Source organism: Protopterus annectens, chromosome 2.part2 (assembly GCF_019279795.1).
Source record: "Protopterus annectens isolate FY-2018-M chromosome 2.part2, PAN1.0, whole genome shotgun sequence".
Classification (NCBI taxonomy): domain Eukaryota; kingdom Metazoa; phylum Chordata; order Ceratodontiformes; family Protopteridae; genus Protopterus; species Protopterus annectens.
Genome location: NC_056730.1, coordinates 834,296,122 through 834,323,944, shown reverse-complemented (window position 1 = coordinate 834,323,944; position 27,823 = coordinate 834,296,122).

Genomic DNA, 27,823 nt, shown 5'->3' with positions numbered 1-27,823 from the left:
CTCCAGATTATGTAGCCCCTGGTAGGTTTCCCTAGGTCTGAGCACTCTTTTCCTCCTCCTTGGTCTGTGCAGTTGTCAGCATTTTCCTCCTCTCTACCCTCAGCCTCTAGCACATACTGATGGATTAAAGCAATGGTAGCCCCTAACATTTTTACAGTTAAAAGTCCCACCTGCATGTATACACCAATGTTTCAGAGTTTTTGGGAAAAAACAGACTATAAGGTGTTTCCATACTTTATACTGTTGTGCTGCAGATGCTGCCTGTATGATTGGCTGACTATGATACATTCCAGTTGCACCTATATTACTCATGACTTTAATTTGGCCAGTGTGAGTGTTAGAGACATTACTGGTAATTTGTGCATGATTGCCGTTATTCTGCTCTTGCCTTTTTTTAATTGTTTTTTACTTACATCTCCTCCCACTTTCAGCTATGCAGCCACCTGCTAGCTGTATGATTATGTGCTTTGCCCGCCCATTGTAAATTGCCAGAGTCCCATATCAGTAATTTCTACTTAATTTCTCCTTTGTTGTGCTGTTGCCCTTTAATTTTTTACATCTCCTCCCATTTTCAGCTATGCAGCCACCTGCCAGGTGTATTAATGAGTGCTCTCAATGGCCCATTGTGTGTTGCAGTATCCCATATTGCTGTTTGTACTGCATTTCCCTTGTTCTGCTATTTCCTTTTACTTTTCCTGTGTCCTTCCTGTTTAATGCCCGGCACACTGCCCAGACCCATTTAGCTAACATAAACATCTAGAAATGGCCCTCCCCTGGTCGTGAACACACTCCTCAGTTAATGGAATAACACTATACAGCCTCAAATAAACAAAAAATAGTGTGGCTTTCCAATGTAAACCAAACTAAGACAACCAAAAAAGCCATTGAGTAGAATGCAGTACCAATTGGTACTGCATTCTACTCAACGGCTTTTTTGGTTGTCTTAGTTTACTATACAGCCTCAGACAAACCCCTTTGCTTAGCTGTGCTTTGCTAAGCACAACCCCGGCCAACGGAGATCCAATGTGCTTACAGCAAGCATGACACACCCCTTTTCATGTTAGTTGCTTCTCCTGTCTACATGGTCGTGTTAGAGCACCTACACAGTTAGGTGCAGTGTGACACTTAGAAGAATTTTGTGATTCAGTATAAGTCCTCTCATTAACATACATCACTGCCTTACTCCATAGTTACTGCACTATACAAGAGCCTTTCCCCTTAGCAACCACTGTTCCCTGCCATTTTTGACATTCTGCATGCCATAGAGTATAATGGCAAAATGCAGATTTCCCTTATAATTTGGTTTTCAACTTTTTTTTTTTTAATTTCCACCCCATCCCATTTGCTTCCCAAAGCTTAAACGGCCGAGATCAGCCCCCAAAAAACTTTTTATTTTCATAATAACACAATGGTTTTCCATGACAATGACCATATATTTAGCCATTGGCATGCCTAACCTCTCTAATTCAAGCTTTTTTGAGAGCTGTCATGCCTCTATTTTGTTATTTGCAGAAATGTATTTGGTTTGTAACCGAATACATTTCTGCAAATAACACTGTTCCTGCACGGAGTCCCGCCTACTTCCTGGATTGCTAAATCAGCTCATTTGCATGGTATTCACCAGCAAATGAGCTGATTAGCATACTGCATGGCTTTCCATGCAGGAACAGTGTAGGGCCGCTTGTGCATGTTGAAACGGAGCGTTCGTGGATTGCTCGGCAGCTATATTCCATGCAGGAACAGCTACACTGTTCCTGCATGGAATTTTTTGATCGTGAATCCTGGGGCTAATGTCTGTTTCTTGGTATTGAAGCCACACACAAATAAGATGATGTACTCATTGCCTAATGTAGTCACCAAGATCTATTGAATAAGGCATGCATGCTTGATATAAAAGTTAAGGTAAGCCTGCTGAAGATGATATACAGTGATGGACTGAAAATGCTTCTTTGCCTTTTGCATTCAAATCTGATGCATACTTACCCCATGCTTCTCTGAGGTGAGTTGATCTGCCTCATGGTTTTCTGTATCTCTCCTGCAGCTGTGTAGTACAGAAAATTAAAAAAAATAGATACTTGAAAGCATGATGTATAACTGAGTTGGCTGGGTTATTAATGCCATATCGTAGACAGGTGATGGATCAGTATATTTACACAACTGAGAGTGTTTGCATTCTTAAATTCATCTTCCAGTTAGCTCAGGAGAGTTTGCTTGTGTCTCTTTATGTTACTGTAGTGGTGGCAACATTTATCCCCTGTGTGTGGGATACCAGTTGCACTGGGGACAGCCTTGGGTAAGCTATTCCAAGCTTCAGCTTTATACTGAGACCTGGTATGTTCCTCCTGCAGTAGCCTCCATCTGTAACACTTCATGATGACTGACACAAAAATCCTGGACTCATCAACATCCCACCATTGCCAGCCATGTCTGCAGCAGTCAAGCTAGAAATATTGGTCTGAATTGGTGCCCAATTCAGATCTCACATGCAACTGATTATGTACAAAGATGCACTGCCTTGCCAGTTGCTTTTGCACAAATTGAAGCATAGCAATGGTTTCCCTGACACATTAGCACTAAGTACATCAATAATCACAGAAGGTGTTAAAATGGCAGTGAGATTTGGTTATGTGTGATCCTCAAACTATTGACACATGTACCAGTGTTAAACACTGAAATGCTTTATGGTGTTTGTTATAATCATGGTTGTTTGGAGGAAAAATGGCATGACTTGTGACATGTTTGGCTGTTGGCACTTACACTCTAGTACAATTGAGTAGCACTACCTGGGAAGTGAACCCAGGAGAAAAAAAATGATAAAGTGTCAAGCTTTGCTTATTAATTGTCATTGTCTCAGGATAACTTACTTTTTAACCTATACAAATGTAATAATGAATAGAAATATACTTCAGAGATGCCTGTATGTCTGTGATTTTACTTAGTCAACTGCATTTCTATGTAAAAGGCAAGATTTGTGTTTGTAATTGGATTTCAGATATGTGCAGTTATATTACCTGGGTAATACATGATGGGTTATGTTACATACATACTTCACAAGACAGACTGTCATAAACACATACTTATGAGATGTGGTAAGTTATAAGAATTGTAACAAAAGCATTGTGCACATCATATTTATGTAAGTGCATTCTACACTAAATATCATTACTGTCACATTTAACATAATGTACACACATTATATTGGGCTTCTGTATCAAGCAGTAATGATGCATTTGTTGCAATAACCATAGTCATGATACTTATGTACATTTACCTTGACATTCCTAATCAAAATATTGTGACAAATGACAAATGACAAAATGACATTCTGACCTTCTCTATAAAAGTATCTATCGGTCAACTGGATTTGAATGCTGCATCAGTTATCCTCTTTCTTTAAACTCACTTCACATACACCTTGTGCCATAGAAATAGTTACCTGATGCATGGAATTTATTCCCTGACTGCTGTCCAGACAACTGACAGATGTGCACCAGTGCCAGGCTTGTTTACACTACCGAAGGCATCCGAAATTACATTTTTCACTTTCTTCCTTAGGAAGTGAACCATGTTTATGTACTGCCAAACAGAACATAATTGTAAAAGGCATTAAAAAGAAACATAGGAAAACATTAAACAAAAATGTCACCATACAAATGGTATACTTAGCAATGACCAAAGCAAGAACTGCATTACAGTGACACAGTCATCCTTCTCACATCTCCTTGTCACATCAGAACTTTAATTTCTGGCACATGTTATCAGGAATGTGAAATAATGGTAAAGGGGACAGACAACAGCTTACATGCTGTAGCAGTGCTGAGAATAGTTGATTTTCAAACAGCAACTCAATGTTATAACAAACTGTTTGTAAATATGAATTCAGATCCCCTCTTTAAAATTAGCATTTATCTGTATTCTAATGAATCAACTATAGTCTGGATAAAAACTGGTCCACACAGAAATAATAGAGATATAAAACAGTTGTAGTCCAGTTAACATGGCTGTACTAAAACAAACTTTTATTAAAATATGATGTAAAAAGATAAATGCTTTCACGCCAACATGGGTGCTTCATCAGACCATAGTACTAACAAACAAATAAGCATTTAAATATTTGATTAATGAGTAAGTGCACATGCTTTCAAAACTTTTTTTTAAGCTACAGCATTATTTAGTCCCATCCGCTTATCTGATTGTAGTTGTAAAATCCATTTAAGTTCAACACATTTGGGGCAGTTTGTAACAGCTCCACGTCTTAAATTGAAATGTAATAATCGTTACACCATAAAAATAAAGGAATGTTTAATTACTTAATTCCCATAATCTATATATATATATATATATATATATGTGTGTGTGTGTGTGTGTGTGTGTGTGTGTGTGTGTGTGTGTGTGTGTGTGTGTGTGTTTTGCTAAATCATTGGCCATGTTATTTCTATTGATGTCATAAGCATATTCTAAAATAAGATCCATTAATGTAGGATTGGTTTTCCCTACAGAAAAACATTTGCATGTTATACATTGAGCAAGATAAACCAAGGCAATGCTACAGCAATTAGCAAAGAAGTTGAACTTATAAGTGTGATTAGTCACAGGACGCATAAAAATAGAATCAGATCTTATATATTTACAAGCATTACATTTTCTACATGCAAAAGTACATATTCTCTTTGAAATAGGTGCAGGTAATATTTTGTTATAACACAGTTGTTTTTTCAAAGATGGGCATTTTTAAAAAAACTTAGGGGATGCACCCAGTAATCATTTCAAATCTTCATCACCCATCAATATTGACCAGTTTTTCTTGATGACATTGCAAACCGAATTTGCATTACTTGAATAAATTAAATACACCCTAATGTTATTTAAAGAAGTATTAATATTACATCTAATCTGGCTTCTGGAATCAGACAAAGCAGCTTGAGATAGTCTTGTCTATGTGCATGTATATCATGAATAACATGATCTCTCTCTCTGTGTTTGAATATCCTCTATCTAAAAAATCTGCACACATCTCATAAAACACACTAGGCAAATCAGCATCACTATTAATAAGTCTTGCAGCTCTCAAAAATTGACATTTAAGAACATTTTTATGCATGTGATGGGGATGTGTGCTAGTGTGATGCAAGACATTATACTTCTTACATATTTTCTTGTATAGCCTAGTAGAAATCATACCTGTATTTTCTCTAGTGATGAGAATGTCTAGGAACTCTATTTGGGTATAAGAATGTTTAACTTCAAATTTTAAAATTGTAAGAGTGTGATAAAATCATTCAGTTGAGGGACATAGCTTGTCCAAACCACAAAAACATCATCAAAAAATGACCATATCCTATATAGTTAGTAATATTGTTCCCAACTAGTACCATATCAGATTCTCAAAGGCATTAAAAAGAAACATAGGAAACCATTAAACAAAAATTATATCAAATGGTATACCTAGCAATGACCAGAGCAAGAAATGCATTCCAGTGACACAGTCATCCTTCTTACATCTCCTCACCACATCAGAACTATGAAATAATTGCAGAGGAGACAGACAACAGTACACATGCTGTTATCAATACTGAGAATATTTGAGTTTCAAACAGCAACACGTTATAACAAAATATGTGTAAATATGAATTTTGACCCCCCTCATTAAAATTAGCATTTAACTGTATTCTAACCATAAATCACATGTCTTCTTTCTCTAACCTCATTGCACTTATACCTTGTGCCACAGAAAATTACCTCACAGGTGCATTTTCTTCACTGAGGACTATCCAGAGTACTGACAGCTGCATAGCAGTGTCAGGATTGTTTGCACTACAGAAGGTGGTGCAAATTAAAATTTTCACTTTCCTTAAAAAGTGAACCATAGATCACTACAAGGGACCTTTGCCAGTCCAGAGTTTGCAATGCCAAATGGCACACACATGATGAAGAGAAAAGAAAAAGTTTTACTGAAATAGAAGAAACATTATGAAACAAGTAGTTAAAATGTATAGTTCTGATATTTCCTCACATTTGTTGTGTTTTAATATGTACACATGCTCTTTAAACATCATTATGCTCACACAAGTGCCACCATGTCTGGATTAGAACCCAAGAAGAGCAGGGTATTCCCAAGATACACTTGTAATTCTTATGAGTATGTGCCACATGCAAACATACTTATATTGTGAAGATAAAAAGGAGGTTACATATACTCAGTATGTGACATAGTATCAATTGACATTACAGGTGCAACAGAACTAAGTTCTGATCTTTGCCCTGTGTTATTTGCAGTTAGTGTGGATGGCTGTGATTCTGGCAACAGGGAAGATAATCTTTCCTCACACAATATAAAATAAAACAAAAAATTGAACAGTGCAGCTCTTTTTTCTCTTTATTTTGTGAAAATCAGTCCCTTATCTATGCTTCTCTAACAAGACTGACATGTGCTTGTAATTGCAGCTGATATACATTTCATTGAGTAATGTACTTCCCTAGAATTTCAGACACAATGTACTTAGAGACGCAAACTGTTGTCATAAACAATTCATATAACTGCTAGGAATGTTGCTTTCCCAAATTAGTCAATATAATCATAAACTTTCTTGCAAGTCCCTAACTCCTTGACACACCCCCTGTAGGTGTACATTAAAGAAGACTGACTGTAAAAGCCTGATCGATACTGCAGTCATACTAATCATTTACACTTGCAAACACTTAGCAGGTAATACTTCTCAGTGTTCATCCTTGCGGAGTTAGGGTGTGTGCAAGTTATTGTTAGGTCCTTACAGCATGTGTACATTCCCTGCACATAGTGCAAATTTTGGTATTCATAAATGCTAATGAGTTCACACCCCATTTCTATACTCTCAGTTCTGTGAGGGTGAATCTAGAGTACATAAAGGTAATCGTGTAACTAAAGAATTTGTATTGTAGAAAGGGACACTGTTTGGATCCAGAGAGCTTGATACAGGTACTTGCTTTAAAAACTAGTTGATACTTTTCACAGCTGTCTTGCTGCAAAGGTATCTTGCTGTTATGAACAAATGGATGCATCTTAACTTTACTTATGGACTGCATTTCACAATACAAGTATTGCTTTACTGTTGCATTATCAGTAGCTGATGGTATAGGCATGTATACCAGAGTTATTTCTTGACCCTGCAGAATATTTCTATATAATGCTGATAGTTTAGTGGACATTTCAAAACTGGAAGTTGACCACATTCTTCAGAAGACTGCTGTACTATTAGCACAGACAATTATGTTAAGGCTATGATGTCTACCTGGCTGCCCTCTATGGAAGTGGATATCACACTAAAAACTATTAATCATTTTTCCTTGACAGGTGTACATTATTTTTGTTACTGTTGCAATGTACTACAGAGTGACATAAAAGTTTGTCCTATTAATTTATCAATTTCATTCTTTTGCATTTTTTGGAGGGAGAAGAAATCTGTATTAAGTTGTGTGCACTCATATGAAACCTTACTTTTTCATATATTTTCTGTCTGATGGATGGATACAGTCACAGATATTTTTGGAGTTTATCAATCAAGATATTTCTTTCTTGTGTGTTAGAGGAGGAGGACTCTATATTAAGTTGTGTGTACGCATATGGAGCCTTCCTTTTTCATGTGTTTTGTGTATGTTGGATGGATACAGTCATATTTTTTTGGTTTGGCAATCATTTTTTTGCTTATGCAGTTTTTCTTTCCTATTATATTTCCTCTCATACAGGGTGTGATGCCCCTGCACTGGCCCAGTAATCAAGGAGCCTCAATCCTTACCACTGGCAACAGTGGGGGATGTACACACTGGGAAGATGACAAGTACACACACACAGTAAAGTGAAATTTCTCTTAAGAGTACACAGAGACCACAGTCGGTCTGGGGCTGGTTTCTCCCTCTTTCTCCAGATCTCCAATAAGACTCCCCATTGGCAGAAATATAGAGTTCAGATCTCAGATGAGTGGCCAAGCCATGACCTCCAGCACCCTCTCTGTCCAACCAGTGTTTCTTGTCCCTGCCCATGTAGCTCACACACACACACACACACACACACACACACACACACACACACACACACACACACACACACACACACACACACACACACACACATCTGAGAAAGACTGGCCCAGGTCTACTAGCTATGCCCCCTTTTGCCCAGACTATAAGGTAGTTATCACTGCCACCAACCAACTCTTATCAGCTACTTTAAAGCCCTTAACAAAGGGTGTCCAATCCTACTGTGTAATATTACTAGTAATCCAAACTGTAGTCTGACCAAGAGCAAGGCTATTAGGAGTGGCCTGCACAATGTCACTACACAGATATGCATGTACCCTAAGAGCTTAAATATGTCTCACAAATATCGGCCAAAAATAGGTTTAAATATATTTAATAATAACTAATAAAAGAACAAGAAAATACTCAGTAAATCATCACAGTAAATACAGAGTTCAAAATCACAGGAAATATTTAAAACAACATTGCAGGACAGTCTCAAATAAATAAAGAAAACATTTAAGCTATACTTCACTATATTTCTAACTGCAACTAAGAAAAATTCCTATACTCTAGTTAACTTACTTACAGAACAACAAGCAGGCAGAAGTGGTAAGTGGATGTTTCCAGGTCAAAGACAAAATACAAAATGCCCCCCTCTCTCAGAGAGTTCTTAAATTAATATCTCAAATATTGCTGCCGTGATACTTGCAGCATGATATCACTTTTTGTCACCTGACTTCAGTTTCCAGGTTCATAAACAACCCCCACCGATGCAGCATCTAGAATTTCCCTGTGAAAATACATAGCCTTCAGATGTTTGTAGCTGCTAGAAGACATAAAGCAATAAAACACAAGACAATGCAGAAGGCTCCCTAGTTCTAGACATCATGTCTCCTTGCTGCATTGAAACTAACTTTTATAGCACAATTATAAAACAATTTAATTTCAATGATTTTCTTGAAGTTTTGCAAGTTAACCCTCTATGTTCTAGTTCCCACTGTTAAAACATATACATCTACACAGGTACACTAGTTTATATACATTTCTGTCCTTTCCCATAAGGGTACACTGTGGACACATCCTTAAGCTCAGTAATTTACCCACACACTTCTGTACCAGCAGCTTAATATACAGACAACATACAGTTCTAATACAGAGGTACCACAAGCAATTGCATCCTGATGATATTCACAAATGACATATAACTATTTAAGATAGTCCAGATATTTGTGCTGGCAGTATCTCTTTCTGTCACACTTCTATATAAATCACATTAATATTTGAAAATGACATATCATTATTTACAAAATGCCAGATAGCTGGGTTGGCAGTATTTCCTTTTGTGCCATTTCTCCCCCCCACCAAGACTGAAGCTAGTTTTTCAAGTGACCCTTGAGAAACTTTGCTTGAGAAGGTTGACCTATCTGGGAATACCTTACCCCATTCCCTGTCTTGAGATTCCAGTTGTCTTGGCATCGCTAAACCTAGTACAGTACTGCACTGTCCTTTCATATGCCTGCAACCTTATGCTCCACCATAGTAACTTAGGATATGGCTGGCTCCATGTAGCCATAGATCCCCCTCAGACTCCTCCTGCCTTGTACTGTGAATACTTAGCACCAGGCCCTCCCTATCATGGTAAGGTTTCATTATCTTAACATGATACAGTTTGTGCCCATGCTTCCTTCCTAGCAGTTCCACCATATAGTTAACATCACTGACATTCCTTACCACCTTGAGGGATCCCTCCCAAGCTGCCTGCAGCTTGTTGTGTCTGACAGGAATGAGAACCATTACCTGCTGACAACAGCATACTATCTAGCTCAAGCATTCCTGTCATATCAGACCTTTTTCTGCTGCTTGGCTTCTGCCAGGTTCTCCTGGGTCAAGCCCTGAGCTCCTTGAGCCTTGTCCTGACATTTAAGACATATGCCACAACAGACTTCTTTTGGGATTCACACTCACCCTCTCACTCATCACAAATCAAATCTAGAGTTCCCCTTACTCTATGCTCATACAGAAACTCAAAGGGGGAAAACCTGTGGATTCCTAGGGCAACACTCTGTAAGCAAACAACAGATGGGGCAAATAGTTGTCCCACTCCCTCTTAAACTGGTCTGCAAATGCCTGTAGCATGGTCTTGAGTGTACAGTTTAGCCTTTCAACCAGACCATTAGTGTGGGGATGGTGGGGTGTGGTCTTTAGGTGCTTCATCTCACAGTGCTTCCACAGACAAGCAAGCAGGTCTGACATGAAACTGGCACTTCTGTCAGTTAGTATTTCCTTTGGGAAAGCTACCCTGCTGAAAATCTCTAGCAAGGCATTTGCCACCTTTTCTGTCTCAATGGTGGGCAATGCCACTGCTTCAGGGTATCTAAATAAAAAGCAAAAAATGTATAATAATATTTTGTTCAGAGATATATTTAATGTCCTTTAGTTAGAAAGGTTAGGAATTAGGAAATAATAGAGAGTTAGTCAAGGATTGAGTGAGTGGTGGAAGGTGTGGAATTATAATATAATTTCTTAATTAAAATATAGGTATAGTAAGATGTAGGTAAGTATGAGAAGAGTAGAGAGAGAAGAGTAAAGAGAGTAGGAGAGAGTGCAGGGGGAGCAGAGCATTCCCAGAATGATGCTAATAGAGAGATAGAGAGATTAGAGCAGTTAGAGTGAGAGGTGGTGCAGATGAGTGAAGGTGAGAGAATCAGATGTGAGAGAGGTTGAAAGATAGAAGGTTTTTTGGGGCATGGGGATGTGTAGGTTTTTGGGTTTTTTGTAGGTTTTGATTCTTTGACTCTATTGGGTAGATGCAGCAGAAGAAAAGAAGGACAGACAGAGGGAGGAAGATAAGCTTGTGGGCTAGAGTGAGCTGAGTGTAAGTAAGTGAGTTGATGAAGGGGTTGAATTGATTTTTTCTCTTTCTGGAGGAAAAGCAGTGGTGAGTGGAAGATGGCTGGTGTGGGAAATTTGCAAATTTGTTGTAACAAGAGAAAAGTTGCTTTTGAGAGAGGTTGAGAGGATAGTTAGAGGAGCTAGGGAGTGGGAGGGAGGAGGGATGAAGGAGAAGGAAGTGTTATTTTGTTATTTTGGTAGCAGAGGTAGGTAGTTGTGATAAAGCATAAAAGCATTTTGGTGGGTTTTTTTTTTTTTTGTTTTTTTGTAGGTGAGAGGTAAATTAAGGTTGGCTGTCAATTTGTAATAAGCTCTCTGAGGTTCTCTGACCAATTCTAGGGTTAAGTTGGCTTGTTTGCATAATCTACTACCACTAGGATAAACTTCTTCCCTGTGGAACTTGGGGTACTCACAGGCCCCACAATATCTATAGCTACCCTCTGAAATGGCTCCTCAATCACAGGCAGAGGAATCAAAGGAGCTTTCACCTTGGGTGACATTAATAATTTATTGGAATTGAAAGAACTAGAATGGATTATTAGACTTCAAGCTGATGTAGCCCCAGGCCTAAATAATTCAGTTAGTCTAAAGCCCATTCTGGCTAAAAGACAGAGAGAAGTTTTATAAGTTTAAGTTTTAATTATTAATTATTAATTTTTAAGTATGGTGCATGTGATTTCATATGAAACAGTATAAAATTGTTTATTTATAAAAATATATATGCTTTATAGATGTGATTTTTTATGTGCTACTTTGCATATATTTATTGATTCATTGTAGCTTTAAATTTTTATTGTTAGGTGGGTTGGGTTGAAGCATGTGACTTTATGTTCTCCTAATTAAATGGTGATTTTTTATATGTTAAGTTATACTGATGAAGGGTGTAGACCCGAAAGCTTTATTTAATAAACATCTCCAAAAATACCAGGCCAATAAAGGTTCTGCATAATACGTCTCTTGGTACATTTTATGCCCATATGATCTGCAAAGGGAATATCAGGAGCTATGGCTAGAAGTGCCAGATGGTAGGCTCTGGGCACTACCACCTGCTGTATTTTCTCACCCTCTAACCCTCCCTCAGGGGTCCACTCTCCATACAGTAACTCATTGACCCAGTATACAGATTCCCCCTTCCCTTGAAAAGCAGGTACTTCACTAGCTACCTCCCTCAGACCTTGTAATGTAGGGTCTGAGAGCTGAGCCTGTCTCAGCTGTCTCTTGGTAACCCTTCCCAGCTTGCCATCTACAGGAAGTTGGGTATTCTCTGACACAGGGATATGGTGTCCATGGCATCTACACCCCATAAACTGCCATACATTCACGCTGAAATTAAGGGAATCATTCAGACTCTACATCACCATGGGTCATTCCTCTTAGATAGACAAAGGGGTGAAAAGTCCTCCTGTGACTGTATCTGAGAGTATGTGGTGAACAATGTAAATGTAGTGGAAGGCCATGGATGTACATATTCCAAAATATGACATAGGGCCAATGATATGATTACAGCATTCAGTTGTTGTGCTGCAGCAACTGTCCATGAACATGTGACTATTGGGAGGAGGGTTCTCCTACTGAGCCACCACTGACTGAAACAGAGGAGTACCAGTCATCAGTCAGAATTCCACAGATATCATCACAAGGTTCAAACAGAATCCTTGATGCTGGAAATGATGTGAAGGACAACCCAACTGTGTCTACTGCAGAGCTTCCAGGTATGCTAAGGAATTAAATCATTGTCATTGTGTATGTGTATATATATATATATATATATATATATATATATATATATATATATATATATATATATATATATATATATATATATATATATATATATATACATATATTCCTGATACACAGACTGGATAGCAAATGCTTGCTTACTCAGATCCTTCCTTTAATGTAAATGTACTGAATAAAAAATGCTTTTAATCATAGTTCATAATCAGTTGTGAATGATTGTTTTTGTAATTGTTGACAGTCACTGTATTTCTGTGACAGTTGTTACTCATGCAGTCAAAGTAGATATTTAAGTCTTGCCTACTGTTATACTTGTGGAAGTGATGCTAGCATTGACCTGCTCACTGGTTTATATACAGTGGCCAGATGAAATACTTGATGCACTTTACTGGGCAAAATCCATAGCTGTGCATTGGAAACATTGCTCATAAGCTATTACTGTGTACCTGGGACATGAATCACCTGAGGAATATATGAGAATTTGCATCTCATAGTAATCAGTTATATAACTGTATTGCTTTTTTATACATGTTCCAGACTTACCTATCCCATATATTGCATTACACAACCCAATTTCTCATGAAAATAAAATTAACACTGTAAAAGTAGTAAAAGAAATACTACTAAGTGTACTAATGTCATTAACATTATTCTCCTCCAATATGCTGCACCTCATAAACCATAATATAATTTTGTCCAACAGTCCACTCTCCCAAAATAACACAACCAGACAGCAGAGTCAGTGGCAACATTTTATTTGTATATTCAATAACAGTGGTAAACAAACTGTAATTTTAGTCTTCGAAACAGCTTTGATCTGGGTAGCATGCTGTACACCCCCTCACCAGCTAGCTTGTCCAACCTCAGTGCCCTTCAGTACATGTGACCAATAGCGTAGTACAGTGTTGTGAACCACTCGCAGCCCATTCAGAATACAGAGGGGCATAACAGGCAGGAACGCTGCCTTGCAACTGCCCCCATCTGTGTAAGCAAAGGAGGTATGGCACTCATAAGCTGCTCTGCTGAAGCCCCTTTGAGCCTTGGTTAAATACTCATGGCTAGGGGGAAGTGTCACATCCCCTTTGCTATTTGCAGCCACAAAGTTTTCCTCAGGTGAAGTACATTTATTCCTCAGTCTGCTTGCCTAAAATAACATAATCAGACAGCAGAGCCAGTACAACTATTTTGTTTGTATAATACAGCATTTGTTTAGCTGGCAAGCACTACAATAACCATAGTCAGTTATTCAACAACAATGGCAACCAACCTACAATTTAAATTTTCTAAACAACTCTTTGCTAGGTAGTGTGCCATACCACCCCCAGGCAGATTTTCCCACCACAGTGCCTATTGGCACACCTGACCATTAGCACAACACAGCATTGTGAACCACTTGCTTACCCCATCCAGAATACAGACTAACTGGCCCAGGAAACCAGGAGGTAATTAATGTTGGGAAGGCCACCCCTTGACTACCCACAAAGCTGACTTTATAGCCTCTTATCTTCTTTCCTGGCTGTCACCGGTTATTTTTTTGTGCCCCCAGCCAGGTCAACTAGAAATAGGAGACTTTCAAGCTATGATGGGGTAATGATGAACAAAGTTGTCTTAAGTGACAATACAAACCATGACTGGAACATGTTTGGACATCAAGCAAATTATTTGCCTTCATAGCAGTTTTTACCTCTAAATAATTGCTCATCTCACTTCTGTATAAAACTATATATCTGTTTTTCTTTTTCTTTTCTTTATTTAAAATATATCAATAAGATTTGCAAATAATATTCTTAATGAAGCTTTAGCAAATCAAATAACAGATTAAAACTGCAACTTATAATTTGTCTTGAACACAGAATGACAAGTGATGGTTAAATAAATCAAAATCAAGTGCATACCATCAGATCAAACCAATGTGAGTCTCTATCTCAGAAGTTCCTATGCTTGAGAACATGAAAGTCCAGGAAATGGGCAACCCTGGCTACTCTATGTCTTAGGAAATTCTGGGTTCCTAGGTACATACCAGGCTATCAATCTGCAGATTATTACAAACCTAGTCAACAATCAGAGGACAGAATCAAACACTGCATCTTGTAGCTGTGAGAGTAAGACCTTAACCATTTTCTTAACCTGACCTTTTCTTCAACTGCTGTGGGCACCTGACCTTTTCTTCAACTGCTGTGGGCAGCACTGTTGTGTGCCAGCAAAGCTTTGGGATGATAACTGTCTATACCACTATGGTATTTGGAAGCCATTTCTATATTATCAGTTCCATGAAAATGTTGCAGAGGAAATGCCAGTTTGGGACCAATCTGATATAATTCCCTCTTAGATGAATCACCAAGAGGTTTGGCTGACCGATCTGGTGAATAATCCTGTGAAGAATTGGCGCCAGCTGTTTCCAAAGGAGGCCTTGGAAATTATATAGCTCTTCAAAAACATCTGGATTGAGGCCCAAAATTGCTCCATTTGGCTTTACCACTGTTGTCTTAGCCATTAGGGTAAGGGAACAGTGACACAAAATTATGATGTTTGTAAAATCTGCAATGAAAAACAAATTTAAAATCATATTAACGCAGAAGCTATTTGATAACTATCTAGTATAGTAATGGAATTCTGAAGTGGACTACCTTCCTCTTCTTTTGATGACTTTTAGATCTGAAACCCTGCCAATACAAAATGAGCGGATGGAGTAACTTGTTGTGGGAAGCACCTGGGAAAACACAGCCTTGCATAAAAGGCAGTCCAAATACTTTGGGGCAATTGCTCAACCATCGAGGAGTTTGAACACCAACTCCTTTGCAGGCACCCTCCCATACAACCTACAAAATGTTCCTGCCTACCACCCAGGTCACAGCAGTTGCCAGTAAGACTTGTCTAAATCACCTGCTGACTTTACCCCATCTGTTCAGTCAGACTTGCAGACCCATATTACTACCAACTCCTGGTTCAAAGATACATCCCTTCACTGACCCAAAAATAACTTAAAAGAAGGCAAACTTTTCTTTCACATTTAGGATAAGCGCAGCTAAACGGATCTGTATTGCTTTGTCAGCTTCATTTTGTATGTATCATCTAAGGACTAGATAGCTGTTGAACAGCATGGAGAACCAAATCCTCTTATCACCTAGTAAAGCCTGACATAAATTCACAAAATATCTTGGTTCTGTAAGCACAGGAATTGCAAACCAGGAACCACATTACTCCTCAACAATCAACCACAGAAAAGTCAGAACGGTGGTAGGATCGTTTTGTGCACTCAGGGCCTGACTGGAATCATGAAATCTGTAGGTGAGAAGGACTGTCAGGTAAACTGTTGTGTTTCCCAGGAATACATATGCAAGTTAAAGAAAAAAAAATGATTGAAAGACTGTGTAAGACTGACATTCTTAGCAAGGAATGAACTCATTTGGATTTGAAGGTCTTTTTCTTAAGCACCTGAACTACTGTCTGATTGTGCAAAAGGAAAACTACTCTATTGTTATGAAACTTCTCTTGCTATACTACTCTTGCCACCTGAATGGGTTGAATGTAACATCTTTCTTTTGTTCTTCAGGTCAAGATGAAGGCCAGGGGTCCAAAACTGCTACCTTTCACAGTAAGCCCCTGCCACATCAGTGAACAGTTGAAGCACATGTGATGAGATCCAACTGCCCCTCCAAAGTGAAATCCCATTGTAGTCTAACAGAAAGACGTGCCTTCCTTCATCCTGCTCATCACTCTCACCCTGTAGTACTTCTACCAACCATCTTTTAACAGGTTAGCCAGGGCCTGGAATGTCTACAGAGGTTCCTCACTAATAGAATACAGGGAATAAGTAATATGTCCTATGGAGACTGCCTCAAGGCCCTTTCCCTGTATTCTGTCTTCTACAGGCTTTTGAGGGAAGATCTATGCCTGAATACAGGGCATTGTCAGATCCCACTCTGATGGACCTCCTGCATAACCACAAAACAAACAGTACCAGAGTTACCCCCTCTAAAGATGTAAACATTGCCTGTGATATAAATAAGACCTGCTGGAAAGATAGGTATGCATACCAGAGACTATCTTGTCTATGAAAAAGGCTCCCCATCCATATGAAGCAGAGTTCCTCCCTAATCAAATTCAAGTGCAACTTGGACAATTGGATGGGAAACCGGAAATTCATCCCTGGTTTGGCACCTATGTCTTTGATGCAAACAGGTAACCTGTAAATGGTTCATCTCCCAGGCCGTTGCTTACACTTATCAAGGGCATCAGAACTTGTAAGAGATTTGGAATGCATTGCTAGGCTTAAAAAGGCCCTTGTGGTCATTAGCCTAGTAAGCACCTATGAACTTGAACCAAAAAATAAAAAAAAGATGAGCTTTCATGCACGACATGCACGCTTCTTCTTCTCTAATTTTTTTTGAATTAATATTACTTATTATACAGGGCACAACTCATATAATTGATCAATCAATCAATCCTTATAAACAACCTCAACGGCATCACAGCCCTGCAGATAAATGGTGGAAGCACAAGACATCCAAGACATCCCTTACTCTATTTTTTTAGAGTCTAAGAACTAATTGATACATTCATTCAAATGAGTTAATTTGGTTGGTGGAGCCTGAAGGATGAGGACACTACACTGATTTCTAGTTCTAGGAATATCAGAGCTTTGACTGGGCTCTCAATTTTGTCTTCTGCTAGTGGACCCATGAGCTTGTGGCACAGCTGGATAAAATGCTACATCCCCTCCTTAGTGTCAACAATCCAATTTCTGATAACTAAAAAGTACAAAATGCATATCCCATCAATACCCCATTTGCCTGCCCAGCAATTAGCCCCTTACTCCAATTCCATCTACCAAACCATGTCCTCCAGTTACATGATAAACAACTGCTTACCGTCTACAAAGCTCAAAGGGTGGTAATTTTTATTTCAATAATATAGCTAGAAGTTGGACTAAAATTTCTGTATCAATCAGGTCTATATCACACCTTCATTTTTTTTCAAACCATTACTAAAAGACTTCCTGTTTGGCTCCTGGCTTAGTCCCTGCTCCTTGTCTGGGACATAGGTTCTTATAACATCCTTCATCACCTTCTTATACCTCCCTTTAAAGCACTAAATCACTTAACTTACTTATCCGCTTCTAATGCTTCACTTTGTTGTAGTACTTAAACTGCTATACCTCCTTCTGATTAGCAAAAGCAAGTTACCATTCCATTGCTGCTTATCTATTAATGCTTAAACTTGCGTATCCCCTGTAATGTGGTATACCTCACTCTAATGTGTTTCTTAAATTAATACTACCTGTCTTATACACCACTCTTCTATCTGCAATTCTCAATACACTGTTTGTATATTGTTTGTCAATATCAATACAAATTGTATTATGCTGACTATTATGCTATGTATTCACTGAAACTGCATTATAATTTTTTTTATTGTAAATATTGATTGCATTAAATTTGTTACCCTGGATTTTTCTCCTCGGGCCTCCACTGAAAAAGTGTACCTGTGCCCAGTCAAACTTTGCTGGTAAATAAATATCAATAAAAAAATAAATCTAGGTAATGGACTGCTGCCTGATGCAGGATTCGGTGCTGCAAATGCCATTGGAAGGCTGTGCTAAATTTCTTAAGTGCGTTACACCCCATTAACCATCCCATGAGCATTGACATGTCAAAGTACAATCTTAAAGTCTTAAAAGTGCATGCCCATCAGGGGTCAGTCCTTCTTACATATCAGCAGCAAACAAAAGGTGACTCTGATACTACAAACCAATGATCAAAGAACCTCTTAATGATACATATGGCATCATCTAATGATGCATATTCATCCTTAACCTCTTTTTTCTTAATGCTGTCATTGACTGAAGACCCTATCAAGAATGATAAGTGATGAAAGTGTCCTGTTTCTTCTTAGGTATTACACCCAAAATGTGAATGGGGGAACTACAAACCTGACCTTCAACCCTTTTTGCTGAAATGTCTTTGTTAAGCAGACTCTTGACAGTATCTTCCTTGCTTGCAATCAACTGCAAATTCCAGCACAATTTCACACTGGGTGTGGCATGTGACTTTCTGGAAAATGCTAATGAAAAGCCCTTCAGAATTTCATGCTTTGATTGAACATCCAGGTAATCAGCCAATATCCTGGCCAAACATCCCACTTTGTTGAGGAAGTATGAGACACTACTTGTGGTACAAGATTTAAAAGGAATTAATTCTATGCAGTCCTTGAAAGAAACTATCTTACCTGGATGTGGGCTTCCTGGATGAAGGGGGTTGATAACATCCCCTTGGAGAATAACTTTGTATTTGCCCATCCTTAACTTAGGCCAACATCTCACAACTGGGTGTCCATTTCCACAGAATGAGCAAACATACACATAAGTATAAGAATGCCAAACATGCATGCCACTACTGAAGGCCCAAAGAGCCTCCAATCTGCCACCCTACTCATTCACCTGTATGGGAGCTGTAAATTGCAGTTTGTCGATCATAACCCCCATCCAAGTGTTTACATGCCACTGTTTCAGTTTTAGAAAATTATTCACAGCCTATGACTTTCTAAACTTCTGATCATATCAGAGCCACACATACCACCTCTAAGTTATGGAGCTTTCTGAATGATAAGAAAATACATCAGCAAGGCAGGGCTTGCATGGAACCATTTCTAAGATGACAACCATTAAATGGATAAAGCCCATAACCTAGTTATATCTTCCAGGCTCTCTAACTTTACACAGTTGTTTCTTGCTTATGGCTACCAAAATTGACTTAAAGTCTTTGCCTCCTGCCCTATCTATGTCAACTTGCTTAAACCTGTCAGCTTATTTGCATCTACCAATCTTGTCCTTAATTGAGATAGGAATGTGACATGTAATGGCAGTCCTTGGGGTACCATGTACTGTATTATGCCAGAAATTCTGACTGGAGTTAGGGCTGTTAGCCAACAGCAGCCCCAACTCCCTGGCTTTGAGCTTGCATATTTAGAAACTGCCACTGATTTTTTATGTTTCACAATGCAGCATGATACTGAAAGTATTGATTTCCTTGATATCAGGTTGAAACAGAATACTTTGTCTGGGGAGATACATACTGCCCTTTATCGGAAGAAGTGCTGGAAAAATAGTATCTTGCATAGATCTAGTATGCACCCTGGGAGTGTTCATAGGAATGTCCTTAAGGGACAATTGCTTAGAGCATCTAGACTTCATGCCCAAGGGGAGGTGTTTACTGAAGCGGTTAAAGTTATGGGGAATAATTTCTTGAGTACAAGCAAGGTGAGGTGACCGTTGCACAGAAACAACTACAGGATTCAAGGCAGGATATAGGGAAACCATACTTATACAGGGGGAATTGTATGGATGAGGTTCCACCCAGAGAGGATGGTAAGGATCTTAGAATTGTCTTTACATAGTCAAGTGACATCAAGGGGATCTGTAATGTAATTAGAAACAACTGGAAGATTCTGATGTCAGATGAGGAGATGAAAGGGATCGAAGGGGAAGTACCTTGCTTTGCTTTTAAAAATAATCACAGTTTGAAGCAGCTTTTATGTGATAAAAATGGGAACTGTCACTCTGTGGTTTCACAAAGAAAAGGCACCCACCCATGCCTTGGATGTACTTGTAAATGTATTTATAAGGGAAATGTATTTTTACACACACAACAGAAGAAAAAGTATTTTTTGATGGGTATGCAGATTGTACCAGAAGGAACATAATCTATATGGCCACATGTGGTCTCTGTGACTCTGTTTATGCGGGTAAAACCACGAGACAACTAAAGGAGAGGGTGTCCAAACATATGAGTGACATTAGGCAGCAGGATTAAGCATATTCAAGAGAATGAAGGACACTGTTTTTATTTTAGGGTGATACGGAGTATAGGTGATAACAAGATCGGGGGATGTTAATAATTTAGTAGAGAAAACAGAGATGTGCTGGATAGGTAGGCTGCAGGCATATAGGCTTCCAGGTCTCAATGCCTATTTACCAATAAAACCTGCATTGAAAGGGAGAAGGCTTAGGAGGCATGTGTGAGATTTTGAAGTCTTAGGAGGCATGTGTGAGATCTTGAAGTTTTGGGGTTGGGAGGGTGGCTTAATGGCTAAGGTGTTTGCCTTTCAAACACAAGGTGCAGGGTTTGAGTCTCACAAAGGATAATTGGCTAGGCTTAAAATAGCTTGCAAGGGCAGTTAGCTTAGTACTAAACTATGATATAGAGGGTGTATCAGTGAATTAAGTCTTGATTGGATATGCTTTAGTACTTAAATGTTTTTTAACTGTTTTGTTTTATATGGATCTGATGAAGGATCAGTTGATCCAAAAGTACTTATCCTAATAAAGAAATGTTCCCATTTTAGTGGTGTCATATATGTTGTTACCCTGGCCATGGTGGCTGTGTTAATTATTGTGCTAACTTTATATATATATATATATATATATATATATATATATATATATATATATATATATATATATATATATATATATATATGGTTCTACATAATCAAAATGAAACCACACAACACGACAACCACATCACCGACACACATATTTGACAGTCCATAAACACGAAACCACACATAACCGACAACGAAATAACCATACAAAACAAAACACATCCCCATTCCACAAACCACACACATAACCCTAACTCGACCGTCAATCTCCACACTTACCTGCGCCTTTCCCATCGGCATCCCCGGCGTCGGCGCTGGTGTTGTCATCCGTCGTGTCGGTCTTCTGCATTGTCGATGTTCTGCAACCCGGTCTTCCACTTCTTCGATCTTCTGGCTCCAGTTTCGATGTCGGTCTTCTCAGCTGTCGACGAAGTCAGGTAGAACCATATATATATATATATATATATATATATATATATATATATATATATATCACACACACATATAGTTCTTCAAAAGCCACACTACGAAACCCACACATAGAAGCACGAAGCATTCACCCACATTCATTGAGGCTCTCAATAAAAATATGCCCAAGCAACAGAGACCTCCCAAGCTAAAATGCAGACAACCACCACCCCCCAGTACTACCCAAATGACACACAGCCCACAAAATCAGTGTGCCACTCAACTTCAGCCCATAATGCAAAACAACGTACCCAACACACTAGTCACAGGTGACGCTATAGTCAGGCACACTGATGTTCCACTCACCAGGCTAAACAAGGAGAAATGTTACTGTCAGCTGCCTGTCAGGTGCCAGGATCTGCCACATAATGCATGCACTCAGGTCACTCCACAACAAGTACAAATACGACTCTGTCATTGTCCATGTTGGTGTGAATGACCTGAGACGTACCTCCCTAGACTACATGAAAAGAGGCATGGAGGAGCTCTCGGATCTTGTAGCCCAGGCAGGTATGTCCTTAGCCCTGAGTAGCATCCTGTCATCGCCCAGAGTGATACCACAGTACAAGGACAAAATGATTGAATTCAACAATTGGCTAAGCTTCTGGTGTCATTTTAAGGGGATCCAGTATCTGTCTGCCTGGGATGACATGGTCGACAGACCACGATGCTTTGCCAGAGATGGCCTGTACCTGTCACCCCTGGGATTACGGATACTAGCTAAGGCTCTTGCCACCCCTGTAATGCCTTTTTTAGGCAAGGTTCAAATGCTAAATTCACCACCGTAACAGGTACAAGCAATCAAACTCTGAGGGTAATGCTACTCAATGTTAGAAGTCTAAACCTCAAAATGCACTCACTTGAGGCACTCCTTAAAATGGAGAACATCAACATCTGTGCAGTGACAGAGACCTGGTTCAAGGCTTCAGAGAGCACCCCTGCATTACCAAGCTATAATTCATACCACACCTTTCGGCCACCTAACCTGGACCAAAACACTAAAGGCGGAGACGTGTCCATATTCATTAAGGATATCCACACCTCCAGGCTAGTTGCTCAACATAATGCATCCGAAATTATCCAAGTGCAACTAACACTGGGCGAGACTGCAATCCGGGATGTAGTGTGTTACAGATCCCCCATCATGCCCAAGGATTCCCACTCTTCATTTCTTAAGATACTGGAAAATATTAAGGTATAACCCGATACCTTAATTATGGGCGATTTCAACTACCCCACCACCAACTGGGAAAACTACTCATGTACCAACTCATTCACTCAAAGTTTTTTGGAATTCATAAATTTCAATGTCTTGGATCAGCTTGTTCACACCCCCACCAGGGGCAGCAATATCCTGGACCTGGTCATTACCAATATAGGTAACTGGTGTTCCACACCAGAGGTCAACTCCTCGCTGGTCAGATCCGACCACAAGCTAATCACTGTAGACATCCATATCCCACCCCCATCCCCCATTAAGGAAATCACCATCAAAAACTACTCCAAAGCCAACTTCATGCTTCTTAAGACAGAAGTGGCAAACTTCACGATACCCATGCAGATGGAAAATAGAGGTACAGCTGCTGAATCTTACACAAATGCACTGTATAAGCACATACATGAATGCATGAATTGTGCCATCCCCAACATAACCAAGACACTATCCTCCTAAAAAAGGAAGCCAGTCTGGTGGTCCCCTGCCATAAACAAACTCTACAAAAGAAGGAAGAAGCTGTTGCAAAAAAAGAGTAAAATCCCAAGATTGGAGTAACTCCCTGGTCAGCCTCAGCAAGTAGCTGAGAAACCTCCTAAAATCGTCCAAAGCCAGTTATGAAAATAAAATCACCACTGATTCCGCAGACAACCACAAAGCATTTTATAGCTATGTCAAGAATCTCAATGGCAACACTCAGATCTGCTCTGAGCTACAGCACGATGGCACTAAATATACAGAACCAACAGATATTGCCAACATCCTGGCAGATAGGTTTAGCGCTAACTTTACCCCCCTCTCACCCTCCAAAGGGCCCATCTTAATACAGGAAGAATGCAAAGCCCCTATAATAATGGATGAACAAGTAAAGATCGCACTCTCTAAAGCCAGGAACACAGCATCCATGGGACCAGACAACATCCCAGGCTGTGTACTGCATGAATTAGAGAACAGACTGGCACCCCACCTAAGTACCATGTTCAATCAAAGCCTCACCTCAGGCTATGTGCCTACTGAAATGCGCACAGTGATGGTTATCCCACTCCGCAAAGGGGGTGCCACCATGGTCCCCAGAAACTACTGCCCCTTTAGCCTGATGAGCCTGGTCTGCAAGGCCATGGAATGTATCATCTTGGAGCTTATAAACAGAGAAATAGATAACCTCCAAACCCTGGACCCCACTCAGTTTGGGTTTGTAAAAGGTAGATCATATTTACTAACCCTGATTGATTTCTTTGAAGCAGTCTCTAGAGCCATAGACAAGGGCAAGGTAGTGCACACAGCCTATCTTGACCTTGACTTGGAATTATAGATAAACTCACTAAACTGGGCATAAGTCCCTATGTCACAAGATGGGTGGCCAACTGGCTCATTGACAGAACCCACACAGTAAAAGTAGCTGAATGCAAGTCCGACTTCAGACCAGTGACGAGTGGAGTACCACAGTGTTCGGTCCTGGGTTCTCTCCTGTTTGGCATGGACTTTTCTGAAGTGCAGGCCAACACAGAAGGTCTTTGGCTAACAAAGTTCGTAGATAACTGCAAACTGGGAGCCATAACAGAATCACCTAATGATGTAGACATTCTACAAAAGGGCCTCACAGAGACAGATGCTTAGTGTCAAAGTCATGGCCTCAAGCTCAATGCCAAGAAGTGCATTGTCATCTGCTTTGGGAAAAACTTGGTACCCATGAACTACCACATAGGCGGTAACTCACTAAACACTGAAAGTGTGATAAGAGACCTCGGGACACAGGTGGATGGTAGTCTCTCCTTTGATAACCACATCGCCACAGTAGTCAGGAAATCTTTCTATGTGGCACACCTCATCACAAAAGGGTTGTCTTCTAGAAAAAATGAGGTCATTGTTCCTCTCTACTCATCCCTCATCAGACCCATTATAGAGTACAATGCCCCGTTTGGCATGTATCTCACAAGACAACTACAACAATTGGAAAGGCCACAGAAATACCTCAGTAAGAAGATTACTGGCCGCAAACAGATGCTATATGTAGACTTGTCTCAAAAAACTCCAACTCTACTATGTCGCATATTGCCTACTCAAAGGTGATCTCTGCCTGACATACAAAGCTATGTCAAACCCAGACCTGTCGAAAATTGCTACACTTAAAGAAATCCCAGTCTCTCTGAACCACATGCTCCAGGGAACTAAACCTTGTCACCACAATAAACAGAACATGCTGGAGGGATAGATTCCTGTCCTAGAGACTTCCCGTATTCTGCAACAAACTACCCATTCATGTCAAGCAAAGCTCCTTATTGGCCCTCTTTAAGAAAAACATTGATGACTGGATGGGAAATAGAAAATTCACCCCGGGGATCACTTCTGCAGTACTGCTTGACAGGGGCACAGGAAAATAATTTTCTTGGGTGGCGAAAGCCAAGGAACCTTTTTGGCTAGGCTTATATAGGCCCCAAGGCCGATAGCCTAGTATCTACCTATGAACCTATGAACCTATATATATATATATATATATATATATATATATATATATATATATATATATATATGGGTCTATATTAGAACACCGAACATTCAAAATGTCAAGTGTTCTAATATCGAACCCTAGCAATTCGGAACAGCAAATTTTTTCCTAGGGAAAAAATTCACTGTTCCAAAACACATACACACAACACAAGCACACCAAACAAACAGCAATCCACACACATACTAGACTCTAACACCTAACCCTACACTAAACTATACAAACACCACTAACTATCCACTTACCTTAACCCAAACCCTAACCCTAAGGTCCGTCACTATCGCACAGTCACCTCACCTACGCCCTAACCCTAACTCACCTACCCTGCCCTAACCCACATGTCCACACAATCGCACACTTAACCTGAACCTGACCCGTAACTTTCCACCAGAGTGCTGAAAATACCGAAGCAACAGAAATGGACAACTGAATTCTTTCCTTAGGAAAGAATTTGGTTTCCTGTTACTTCGATATTTTCAGCGTTCACTGAAAACGGGTTGATATTAGAGCACCAGACATTTCAAATGTTTGGTGTGCTAATATAGACCCTATATATATATATATATATATATATATATATATATATATATATATATATATATATTTATTTATATTTCTAGGTTTACTATCAAATGTGTGAACAACACAACATAATCCATGCAATTATCAACTCCAAATACCCACTTTCTGAATATTAATTAGGTCAGAATGTTGAAGTGTATTTAATGATAAAATCGCATTCACACTGTCGACATTTTGTTTTGGAGTTCATTACAGCAAATCATGTGACTTAACGTTTTTGCAGGGGGGGAAGCCCCCCTGCACCTCCCTTGTGGAGGGCTGCACCTCGCACACCTCATGCAAATTAAATACTTCAACTTCAAGATCGCACTACAGTGGGGAAAAGGGTGTATTACAAGACCCAGAGAGAGAGAGAGAGAACAAAATGAGAGAGTTAAGTATTTACTTGCTGAGTCCACTATTGCCCTTTTGACAAACAAAATGAATCTTATAGAGCAGAGTATAGCTCTACAAGAAAAGAATGTAATAGCTAATGAACCCCTGGTCAGTCTCCAGGAATGGATGACTTTATTAGCCTCTATAATGACAGCAACAAAGGCTGTCCCACTGCTAAAGGAACTAAGTAAAGATGAAGATAATGAGATATAGCTTGTCTTTCAAATGGAATACTCTGGAAAGATCATGCACTAAAAGGTCAGGGGCGAAATGTCTGCAACACATACCAGCTACAGCTATAAAGAACCACAGAGCAAGAAAGCGAAACTGGGATTCTTGTGGAAACTGAATCAGAAATGTAGGAGGCAGCTGTTTCAGAAACAAGGTAGCCAGGACTGAAGCTCTGAAGTACTCTTGAGTAGTAATATAAGAGTATTGAGGCACTTGTAACATTTGTAGCAAGCTACTTGTTACAGCAAAGAGGAAAAATTTATTTCAGCACTATAATAAATCAATTAGCATCTATGGTTCTATGCACATCATAAATGCATGCCTTCCCCTTGGCTTATGTAAGAAACTCGGTTTCAGCATGTTTGCTGTGTGACAGCATAACTGTGGCTGATGTGTTTCTACAGCATTCCCTTCAGAACATTATGCCACCTGGGCTATCTTCACAGATGACAGTTGGAAACACTTAAAGTGTATTGTACATGGAAGATGCTGATTATATGGACTATTAAAAGATAAAAAAATGATCTCCTTATTAGCGCTGGTGAATCTTCTGAAATGTAAGCACTGAAATTTTATAACTGGGTAGTTAATTCAAACAAAACAGTAAATGCTGAAATGCCTGACTGAAAGTGTTTTTAAATTTATGGTTAGACCCTGAAGTGAAGAATAAAAGTAAATGATATATACTCTAGCATTTGATAAATTCTAAACGGGAGTCCTACATAATTTATGTAAGTGGACATTTAAGATGACAGTAACAGTATTGATGAATTGGCTCTGCTATTTGAAAGGTTACTAGTTAATGAAACTCTGGGTACAAATGAAAATTTTAAGCTTGTAAGTAGTAACGTGCAGATGCATGTGAATATAATAGAATCTATCAACTGTGAAATAAAATGTTTTAGTTGTGTGAGGAAGGGGGCAGAAAGCTATTTAGGTAGTCATTGAGCAAATAACAAACATGCAATTTTAATCAATGTGCTGATAATAAGAGTCTGAATGCTGATTTTATAAAGCAAGTAATTTCTAACCACTTTGCTGATAATGAAGTGCACTACTGGAATGTGTCAAAGTAGCCACTTAGACAGGGGACTCAGCATAGGCACTGTGTCACTAAGTTAACCAAATCAACAGGTGACACACTCAGCTTTGGTGGTGTAAGATCAGGAGGCTGTGGGTTCTATTTCCACCCCAGGTGGATGGATTCATTTCCCAATATTGATACTGTAGTACAGCATAATGTGGGTGCTGCACTTCTTAGAATGCCGTCTTTTAGATGAGCTGCTAAACCAAGATCCAATGTCCCAGAATTAGTGGTAGCTCAAGTGGCTATAAAAGATCTCATAGCACTTATCAAAAAGAGTAGGGTTTCTAATTTATAACCTTTCAATAATGCAACACCAATTTATCTTAAAAACATAAAAGACACTAAAAAGGAA